This window comes from Oreochromis niloticus, unplaced genomic scaffold (genome assembly GCF_001858045.2).
Source record: "Oreochromis niloticus isolate F11D_XX unplaced genomic scaffold, O_niloticus_UMD_NMBU tig00000339_pilon, whole genome shotgun sequence".
NCBI classification, from domain to species: Eukaryota; Metazoa; Chordata; class Actinopteri; order Cichliformes; family Cichlidae; genus Oreochromis; species Oreochromis niloticus.
In genome coordinates, this window is record NW_020327131.1 from 24,736 (window position 1) to 34,884 (window position 10,149).

General features: G+C 44.7%; 7 non-coding genes across 7 annotated transcripts; 4 read left to right on the forward strand and 3 right to left on the reverse strand.

The window, feature by feature from the left end:
* Positions 1-239: 239 nt before the first annotated feature.
* On the reverse strand, positions 240-312 carry trnat-cgu (transfer RNA threonine (anticodon CGU)). The gene has a single exon. It is a non-coding gene; the product is annotated as a tRNA-Thr (tRNA).
* Positions 313-427: 115 nt separating this feature from the next.
* On the forward strand, positions 428-500 carry trnat-ugu (transfer RNA threonine (anticodon UGU)). Its single transcript has one exon. It is a non-coding gene; the product is annotated as a tRNA-Thr (tRNA).
* A 2,399-nt stretch (positions 501-2,899) lies between these two features.
* Positions 2,900-2,972, forward strand: trnat-agu (transfer RNA threonine (anticodon AGU)). The gene has a single exon. It is a non-coding gene; the product is annotated as a tRNA-Thr (tRNA).
* A 3,008-nt stretch (positions 2,973-5,980) lies between these two features.
* On the forward strand, positions 5,981-6,054 carry trnat-agu (transfer RNA threonine (anticodon AGU)). Its single transcript has one exon. It is a non-coding gene; the product is annotated as a tRNA-Thr (tRNA).
* Positions 6,055-6,419: 365 nt separating this feature from the next.
* trnat-cgu (transfer RNA threonine (anticodon CGU)) lies at positions 6,420-6,493 on the reverse strand. The gene has a single exon. It is a non-coding gene; the product is annotated as a tRNA-Thr (tRNA).
* A 2,595-nt stretch (positions 6,494-9,088) lies between these two features.
* Positions 9,089-9,162, forward strand: trnat-agu (transfer RNA threonine (anticodon AGU)). Its single transcript has one exon. It is a non-coding gene; the product is annotated as a tRNA-Thr (tRNA).
* Positions 9,163-9,525: 363 nt separating this feature from the next.
* trnat-cgu (transfer RNA threonine (anticodon CGU)) lies at positions 9,526-9,599 on the reverse strand. Its single transcript has one exon. It is a non-coding gene; the product is annotated as a tRNA-Thr (tRNA).
* Between the last annotated feature and the right edge of the window lie 550 nt (positions 9,600-10,149).

Consider the following 10,149-nt stretch of genomic DNA (forward strand, 5'->3'; position numbering starts at 1 on the left):
TCAAAACTTCTTTCACCTCATCCAAGAAGATTCGTCAGTTCTAGAACAAATGCTGGAGGGTCCCAGGCATTAAACCCCTACTGGAGCTTCTGAGGGTTGTTCACCCGATATTGATGTCTTGGGCATGTCTAAATTTTCATTATATCCTCTTCTTAGAAATGAAGGACAGAAAGCATAACTCCCAATGCTTCCCGCCATCAGCACTCGTTATGAAATGTAATGGCATTGGTAGGGAGGCAAGGCACTGCTGGGATTTGAACCCAGGATCTCCTGTTTACGAGACAGGTGCTTTGGCCAGCTAAGCACAGCGCCTTGAGCTGTGTTCCTCTGGCTACTGTCCACAGCTGGTGGGGAAAAATGTCAGCAACCCATTCAAACTGTGTCTGCAGAGGTTCTGATTTACTTGGTTTTTCCCTTCCCTGAAGGAGGCACTGTAGCTTAGCCGGTCAAGCACCTGCCTTGTAAACAGGAGATCCTGGGTTCAAATCCCAGCAGTGCCTGTTGAGCTGTTTCAAAATAAGAGAATCTGTGTAGGCAAGCTTTCCTTAATGTCAAAATAGAAGAAAGTAAGTTGTTGAATCTCAAGTGTGGAGGCACTAAGATTTAGCAAAGGACACCCCAACAGCTGTGCTCCACATGCAGGTGAAAAGATTCCATACTCAAAGTGTACTAAAACATCAAACTGCCAACTGTAACAACAGATGTAAACGGACCAATATAGAAACTGGCTGAGGCAGGGTTATATTAAGCTTTTGTCCCAAAAGTATTGTCAAGATTCTGCAAATCATTAGAGTTACTCATAAGAGAAGGTACGACTGTTAGGTGTTGTGTTAAAATAAATGCCGTAGTGTTCTCTATTAAAAACAGCATAAGAAGGTGTTCTAGTTTTCTTGTTTCTCTTATGTTTTGGAAAAGTGTATAGGCAGCAGGAATTTGAGTCAGGTCTTGGTTTTTCTTGATGATGTCACTCTTTTCTCAGCTACACTTGAGAACCATGAGGAACGATCGCTGAAGGTCCTCCATAGGATGAAAGAATTTACTTTAAAGCTGTCGCCAGAGAAATGTCAGTTCTTCGGGACATCTGTCCAATATCTCGGCCGTGTTGTATCATCAGAAGGGGTCAAAACAGATCCAGCTGCCCTCACTACCCGGCAAGACCAGCTAACATCAAGTAGCTTAAGTCTTTCCTTGGGTTCACTGGATATTACAGGAGGTTTATAAAAGACTATTCCAAGCTTGCAACACCCCTTAATCACTTAAGCGCTGGTTGCCTCCCACTGAAGAGAAAATCCAGTCTGTCTGGCAGAAACCGCAAGGTTTCTACAAGTGCGGATCTCAAAAAGCCTTTTCATGAAAAATGGACCCCAACCTCTGAGATACTTTTAAGACATTGATTCACAAGCTCACACAACAGCTCCTGTTCTTGGGTTTGCAGATCAAAGAAACATTATATTGTGCACACCGATGCAAGCGCCCACGTTCTCGGTGCAGCCTTATAACAAGAACAGGAGAGCAAGTTAAGAGTCATTGCCTATGCCAGTAGGGGTCTCTCCAAGTCCAGCAAAGGTACCCTGCACACAAGCTTGACTTCCTATCTGTCAAGTGGACTGTCACCAGAACGTTTTCCGCTATCTCTGTGGAGCAAAATTTACAGTGATGACAGACAATAATCCACTCACATACGTTTTAACATCTGCAAAGTTGGACGCAGTAGGCATCGCTGGTTGGCCGTACTTTCCACTTTTCATTTTGATATTGAGTATAGCGCTGGGAAGAACAACCAAGATGCAGATGGGCTGTTGAGACGTCCGTATCTGCATGCCTGTGATATATCTGATCAGAGTTCTAATGATGAGGAAAATGGCATTGAAGGCTTTACTGCACAACTCTTGCGCCGCAACAAAGAGCCTGATTTTCCAACTGAGGCGGTAAAGGCAGTATGCAAGAGACATGAGTATTCTTCAACTCTTGAGGAGGAGGCAGCAGTACCATCGTCTGCACGAGTACAATGTTTGGCTATTGGAGGCTCTGCAATACCAGCAGATTCCTGTCAAACTGATGTAGCTGGGCCATGCCCCCTGCTGCAGATGTCTCTTTCCGATTGGCTACGTGAACAGAAATTAGATCTGGAGAGCTGAGAGAGTCTTGCAGAAAGCTACCAGTTAGCCATTGAGCACAGTCAAAAGAGTGCTTTGCGAATCAAACAAAGGTTTGACAGTAAAGTGCGGGAATCCACCCTTGCCAAGGAAAATAGAGTTGTTTTGAGGACTGTTGCCATCAGGGGTAAGCACAAAATCGCTGATCGGTGGAGCCGAACCGTGTCCACTGTAATCAGACAGATTCAGGACTCTCCTGTTTCTGTTGTGGTGCCTGAAGGAACAGATGGGCCTGAAAGAGTGCTACACAGAGACCGGCTCTTGCCTTGTCGGTATCTCCCACCCACTGTGGAAGAGACAGCATCCAAAGCAACACGGTCTAAACCTGCAAACTCACCAGCAGTTGATTTAGCTGGGAATGATTGTTCAGAAACCGGCAATGATTAGAGCACTGCCATTCTCTGCCCTATCATAACCCTAATGTATTACCAAATGGACCCAAAGAAGACGACCAGATTGCGACCACAAAAAGACTGGCTGGAGTAAAAGTCCACAAAACGTCAGCTACCGGAGACATTTTGGGACAACTTGTTCAGACTCACCCTGTTGAATCAGTCTCAAAGATTCTCCTTCACCTTATGATGTTTCCACTCAGGTCATTGAAGAAGTTAGGAACAGGAAGTTACTTGTTGGACTATTTAACCATATCCTACATTTATAGTGCACAAAAGTTACAAATTGAACTCATCTCCTTCTGCAGTACCAGCTAATACCAGGTACGATCAGTTTGCATGACAGCAGGAGGCGCTGTGGCTTAGCTGGTCAAAGCGCCTGTCTAGTAAACAGGAGATCCTGGGTTCAAATCCAGCAGTGCCTTCCTGTTACCTTTGGAAACCATCTTCTTCACAGTGTTGATTGCATTCTTAATCTTGGAGTTAGGAAATCTTTGAAAGTCTGTGTATGTGCTGAGTTATCCACCTCACGGTACTCTTGAAAGCTTCAAAAACTTCTTTTCACCTCATCCAAGAAGATTCGTCAGTTCTAGAACAAATGCTGGAGGGTCCCAGGCATTAAACCCCTACTGGAGCTTCTGAGGGTTGTTCACCCGATATTGATGTCTTGGCATGTCTAAATTTTCATTATATCCTCTTCTTAGAAATGAGGACAGAAAGCATAACTCCCAATGCTTCCCGCCATCAGCACTCGTTAATGAAATGTAATGGCATTGGTAGGGAGGCAAGGCACTGCTGGGATTTGAACCCAGGATCTCCTGTTTCGAGACAGGTGCTTTGGCCAGCTAAGCCACAGCGCCTTGAGCTGTGTTCCTCTGGCTACTGTCCAACAGCTGGTGGGGAAAAATGTCAGCAACCCATTCAAAACTGTGTCTGCAGAGGTTCTGATTTACTTGGTTTTTCCCTTCCCTGAAGAGGCACTGTAGCTTAGCCGGTCAAAGCACCTGCTTGTAAACAGGAGATCCTGGGTTCAAATCCCAGCAGTGCCTGTTGAGCTGTTTCAAAAAGAGAATCTGTGTAGGCAAGCTTTCCTTAATGTCAAATAGAAGAAAGTAAGTTGTTGAATCTCAAGTGTGGAGGCCTAAAGATTTAGCAAAGGACACCCCAACAGCTGTGCTCCACATGCAGGTGAAAGATTCCATACTCAAAGTGTACTAAAACATCAAACTGCCAACTGTAACAACAGATGTAAACGGACCAATATAGAAACTGGCTGAGGCAGGTTATATTAAGCTTTTGTCCCAAAGTATTGTCAAGATTCTGCAATCATTAGAGTTACTCATAAGAGAAGGTACGACTGTTAGGTGTTGTGTTAAAATAATGCCGTAGTGTTCTCTATTAAAAACAGCATAAGAAGGTGTTCTAGTTTTCTGTTTCCTCTTATGTTTTGGAAAAGTGTATAGGCAGCAGGAATTTGAGTCAGTCTTGGTTTTTCTTGATGATGTCACTCTTTTCTCAGCTACACTTGAGACCATGAGGAACGATCGCTGAAGGTCTCCATAGGATGAAAGAATTTACTTTAAAGCTGTCGCCAGAGAAATGTCAGTTCTTCGGGACATCTGTCCAATATCTCGGCCGTGTTGTATCATCAGAAGGGGTCAAAACAGATCCAGCTGCCCTCACTACCGGCAAGACCAGCTAACATCAAGTAGCTTAAGTCTTTCCTTGGGTTCACTGGATATTACAGGAGGTTTATAAAAGACTATTCCAAGCTTGCAACACCCTTATCACTTAAGCGCTGGTTGCTCCCACTGAAGAGAAAATCCAGTCTGTCTGGCAGAAACCGCAAGGTTTCTACAAGTGCGGATCTCAAAAAGCCTTTTCATGAAAAATGGACCCCAACCTCTGAAGATACTTTTAAGACATTGATTCACAAGCTCACACAACAGCTCCTGTTCTTGGGTTTGCAGATCCAAAGAAACATTATATTGTGCACACCGATGCAAGCGCCACGTTCTCGGTGCAGCCTTATAACAAGAACAGGAGAGCAAGTTAAGAGTCATTGCCTATGCCAGTAGAGGTCTCTCCAAGTCCGAGCAAAGGTACCCTGCACACAAGCTTGACTTCCTATCTGTCAAGTGGACTGTCACCAGAACGTTTTCCGCTATCTCTGTGGAGCAAAATTTACATGATGACAGACAATAATCCACTCACATACGTTTTAACATCTGCAAAGTTGGACGCAGTAGGCATCGCTGGTTGGCCGTACTTTCCACTTTTCATTTTGATATTGAGTATAGCGCTGGGAAGAACAACCAAGATGCAGATGGGCTGTTGAGACGTCCGTATCTGCATGCCTGTGATATATCTGATCAGAGTTCTAATGATGAGGAAAATGGCATTGAAGGCTTTACTGCACAACTCTTGCGCCGCAACAAAGAGCCTGATTTTCCAACTGAGGCGATAAGGCAGTATGCAAGAGACATGAGTATTCTTCAACTCTTGAGGAGGAGGCAGCAGTACCATCGTCTGCACGGTACAATGTTTGGCTATTGGAGGCTCTGCAATACCAGCAGATTCCTGTCAAACTGATGTAGCTGGGCCATGCCCCCTGCTGCAGATGTCTCTTTCCGATTGGCTACGTGAACAGAAATTAGATCTGGAGAGCTGAGAGAGTCTTGCAGAAGCTACCAGTTAGCCATTGAGCACAGTCAAAAGAGTGCTTTGCGAATCAAACAAAGGTTTGACAGTAAAGTGCGGGAATCCACCCTTGCCAAGGAAATAGAGTTGTTTTGAGGACTGTTGCCATCAGGGGTAAGCACAAAATCGCTGATCGGTGGAGCCGAACCGTGTCCACTGTAATCAGACAGATTCAGGACTCTCCTGTTTCTGTTGTGGTGCCTGAAGGAACAGATGGGCCTGAAAGAGTGCTACACAGAGACCGGCTCTTGCCTTGTCGGTATCTCCCACCCACTGTGGAAGAGACAGCATCCAAAGCAACACGGTCTAAACCTGCAAACTCACCAGCAGTTGATTTAGCTGGGAATGATTGTTCAGAAACCGGCAATGATTAGAGCACTGCCATTCTCTGCCCTATCATAACCCTAATGTATTACCAAATGGACCCAAAGAAGACGACCAGATTGCGACCACAAAAAGACTGGCTGGAGTAAAAGTCCACAAAACGTCAGCTACCGGAGACATTTTGGGACAACTTGTTCAGACTCACCCTGTTGAATCAGTCTCAAAAGATTCTCCTTCACCTTATGATGTTTCCACTCAGGTCATTGAAGAAGTTAGGAACAGGAAGTTACTTGTTGGACTATTTAACCATATCCTACATTTATAGTGCACAAAAGTTACAAAATTGAACTCATCTCCTTCTGCAGTACCAGCTAATACCAGGTACGATCAGTTTGCATGACAGCAGGAGGCGCTGTGGCTTAGCTGGTCAAAGCGCCTGTCTAGTAAACAGGAGATCCTGGGTTCAAATCCCAGCAGTGCCTTCCTGTTACCTTTGGAAACCATCTTCTTCACAGTGTTGATTGCATTCTTAATCTTGGAGTTAGGAAATCTTTGAAAGTCTGTGTATGTGCTGAGTTATCCACCTCACGGTACTCTTGAAAGCTTCAAAAACTTCTTTTCACCTCATCCAAGAAGATTCGTCAGTTCTAGAACAAATGCTGGAGGGTCCCAGGCATTAAACCCCTACTGGAGCTTCTGAGGGTTGTTCACCCGATATTGATGTCTTGGGCATGTCTAAATTTTCATTATATCCTCTTCTTAGAAATGAAGGACAGAAAGCATAACTCCCAATGCTTCCCGCCATCAGCACTCGTTAATGAAATGTAATGGCATTGGTAGGGAGGCAAGGCACTGCTGGGATTTGAACCCAGGATCTCCTGTTTACGAGACAGGTGCTTTGGCCAGCTAAGCCACAGCGCCTTGAGCTGTGTTCCTCTGGCTACTGTCCAACAGCTGGTGGGGAAAAATGTCAGCAACCCATTCAAAACTGTGTCTGCAGAGGTTCTGATTTACTTGGTTTTTCCCTTCCCTGAAGGAGGCACTGTAGCTTAGCCGGTCAAAGCACCTGCTTGTAAACAGGAGATCCTGGGTTCAAATCCCAGCAGTGCCTGTTGAGCTGTTTCAAAATAAGAGAATCTGTGTAGGCAAGCTTTCCTTAATGTCAAAATAGAAGAAAGTAAGTTGTTGAATCTCAAGTGTGGAGGCACTAAAGATTTAGCAAAGGACACCCCAACAGCTGTGCTCCACATGCAGGTGAAAAGATTCCATACTCAAAGTGTACTAAAACATCAAACTGCCCAACTGTAACAACAGATGTAAACGGACCAATATAGAAACTGGCTGAGGCAGGGTTATATTAAGCTTTTGTCCCAAAAGTATTGTCAAGATTCTGCAAATCATTAGAGTTACTCATAAGAGAAGGTACGACTGTTAGGTGTTGTGTTAAAATAAATGCCGTAGTGTTCTCTATTAAAAACAGCATAAGAAGGTGTTCTAGTTTTCTTGTTTCCTCTTATGTTTTGGAAAAGTGTATAGGCAGCAGGAATTTGAGTCAGGTCTTGGTTTTTCTTGATGATGTCACTCTTTTCTCAGCTACACTTGAGAACCATGAGGAACGATCGCTGAAGGTCCTCCATAGGATGAAAGAATTTACTTTAAAGCTGTCGCCAGAGAAATGTCAGTTCTTCGGGACATCTGTCCAATATCTCGGCCGTGTTGTATCATCAGAAGGGGTCAAAACAGATCCAGCTGCCCTCACTACCCGGCCAAGACCAGCTAACATCAAGTAGCTTAAGTCTTTCCTTGGGTTCACTGGATATTACAGGAGGTTTATAAAGACTATTCCAAGCTTGCAACACCCCTTAATCACTTAAGCGCTGGTTGCCTCCCACTGAAGAGAAAATCCAGTCTGTCTGGCAGAAACCGCAAGGTTTCTACAAGTGCGGATCTCAAAAAGCCTTTTCATGAAAAATGGACCCCAACCTCTGAAGATACTTTTAAGACATTGATTCACAAGCTCACACAACAGCTCCTGTTCTTGGGTTTGCAGATCCAAAGAAACATTATATTGTGCACACCGATGCAAGCGCCCACGTTCTCGGTGCAGCCTTATAACAAGAACAGGAGAGCAAGTTAAGAGTCATTGCCTATGCCAGTAGGGTCTCTCCAAGTCCAGCAAAGGTACCCTGCACACAAGCTTGACTTCCTGTCTGTCAAGTGGACTGTCACCCAGAACGTTTTCCGCTATCTCTGTGGAGCAAAATTTACAGTGATGACAGACAATAATCCACTCACATACGTTTTAACATCTGCAAAGTTGGACGCAGTAGGCATCGCTGGTTGGCCGTACTTTCCACTTTTCATTTTGATATTGAGTATAGCGCTGGGAAGAACAACCAAGATGCAGATGGGCTGTTGAGACGTCCGTATCTGCATGCCTGTGATATATCTGATCAGAGTTCTAATGATGAGGAAAATGGCATTGAAGGCTTTACTGCACAACTCTTGCGCCGCAACAAAGAGCCTGATTTTCCAACTGAGGCGGTAAAGGCAGTATGCAAGAGACATGAGTATTCTTCAACTCTTGAGGAGGAGGCAGCAGTACCATCGTCTGCACGAGTACAATGTTTGGCTATTGGAGGCTCTGCAATACCAGCAGATTCCTGTCAAACTGATGTAGCTGGGCCATGCCCCCTGCTGCAGATGTCTCTTTCCGATTGGCTACGTGAACAGAAATTAGATCTGGAGAGCTGAGAGAGTCTTGCAGAAAGCTACCAGTTAGCCATTGAGCACAGTCAAAAGAGTGCTTTGCGAATCAAACAAAGGTTTGACAGTAAAGTGCGGGAATCCACCCTTGCCAAGGAAAATAGAGTTGTTTTGAGGACTGTTGCCATCAGGGGTAAGCACAAAATCGCTGATCGGTGGAGCCGAACCGTGTCCACTGTAATCAGACAGATTCAGGACTCTCCTGTTTTGTTGTGGTGCCTGAAGGAACAGATGGGCCTGAAAGAGTGCTACACAGAGACCGGCTCTTGCCTTGTCGGTATCTCCCACCCACTGTGGAAGAGACAGCATCCAAAGCAACACGGTCTAAACCTGCAAACTCACCAGCAGTTGATTTAGCTGGGAATGATTGTTCAGAAACCGGCAATGATTAGAGCACTGCCATTCTCTGCCCTATCATAACCCTAATGTATTACCAAATGGACCCAAAGAAGACGACCAGATTGCGACCACAAAAAGACTGGCTGGAGTAAAAGTCCACAAAACGTCAGCTACCGGAGACATTTTGGGACAACTTGTTCAGACTCACCCTGTTGAATCAGTCTCAAAAGATTCTCCTTCACCTTATGATGTTTCCACTCAGGTCATTGAAGAAGTTAGGAACAGGAAGTTACTTGTTGGACTATTTAACCATATCCTACATTTATAGTGCACAAAAGTTACAAAATTGAACTCATCTCCTTCTGCAGTACCAGCTAATACCAGGTACGATCAGTTTGCATGACAGCAGGAGGCGCTGTGGCTTAGCTGGTCAAAGCGCCTGTCTAGTAAACAGGAGATCCTGGGTTCAAATCCCAGCAGTGCCTTCCTGTTACCTTTGGAAACCATCTTCTTCACAGTGTTGATTGCATTCTTAATCTTGGAGTTAGGAAATCTTTGAAAGTCTGTGTATGTGCTGAGTTATCCACCTCACGGTACTCTTGAAAGCTTCAAAAACTTCTTTTCACCTCATCCAAGAAGATTCGTCAGTTCTAGAACAAATGCTGGAGGGTCCCAGGCATTAAACCCTACTGGAGCTTCTGAGGGTTGTTCACCCGATATTGATGTCTTGGGCATGTCTAAATTTTCATTATATCCTCTTCTTAGAAATGAAGGACAGAAAGCATAACTCCCAATGCTTCCGCCATCAGCACTCGTTAATGAAATGTAATGGCATTGGTAGGGAGGCAAGGCACTGCTGGGATTTGAACCCAGGATCTCCTGTTTACGAGACAGGTGCTTTGGCCAGCTAAGCCACAGCGCCTTGAGCTGTGTTCCTCTGGCTACTGTCCAACAGCTGGTGGGGAAAAATGTCAGCAACCCATTCAAAACTGTGTCTGCAGAGGTTCTGATTTACTTGGTTTTTCCCTTCCCTGAAGGAGGCACTGTAGCTTAGCCGGTCAAAGCACCTGCTTGTAAACAGGAGATCCTGGGTTCAAATCCCAGCAGTGCCTGTTGAGCTGTTTCAAAATAAGAGAATCTGTGTAGGCAAGCTTTCCTTAATGTCAAAATAGAAGAAAGTAAGTTGTTGAATCTCAAGTGTGGAGGCACTAAAGATTTAGCAAAGGACACCCAACAGCTGTGCTCCACATGCAGGTGAAAAGATTCCATACTCAAAGTGTACTAAAACATCAAACTGCCCAACTGTAACAACAGATGTAAACGGACCAATATAGAAACTGGCTGAGGCAGGGTTATATTAAGCTTTTGTCCAAAAGTATTGTCAAGATTCTGCAAATCATTAGAGTTACTCATAAGAGAAGGTACGACTGTTAGGTGTTGTGTTAAAATAAATGCCGTAGTGTTCTCTATTA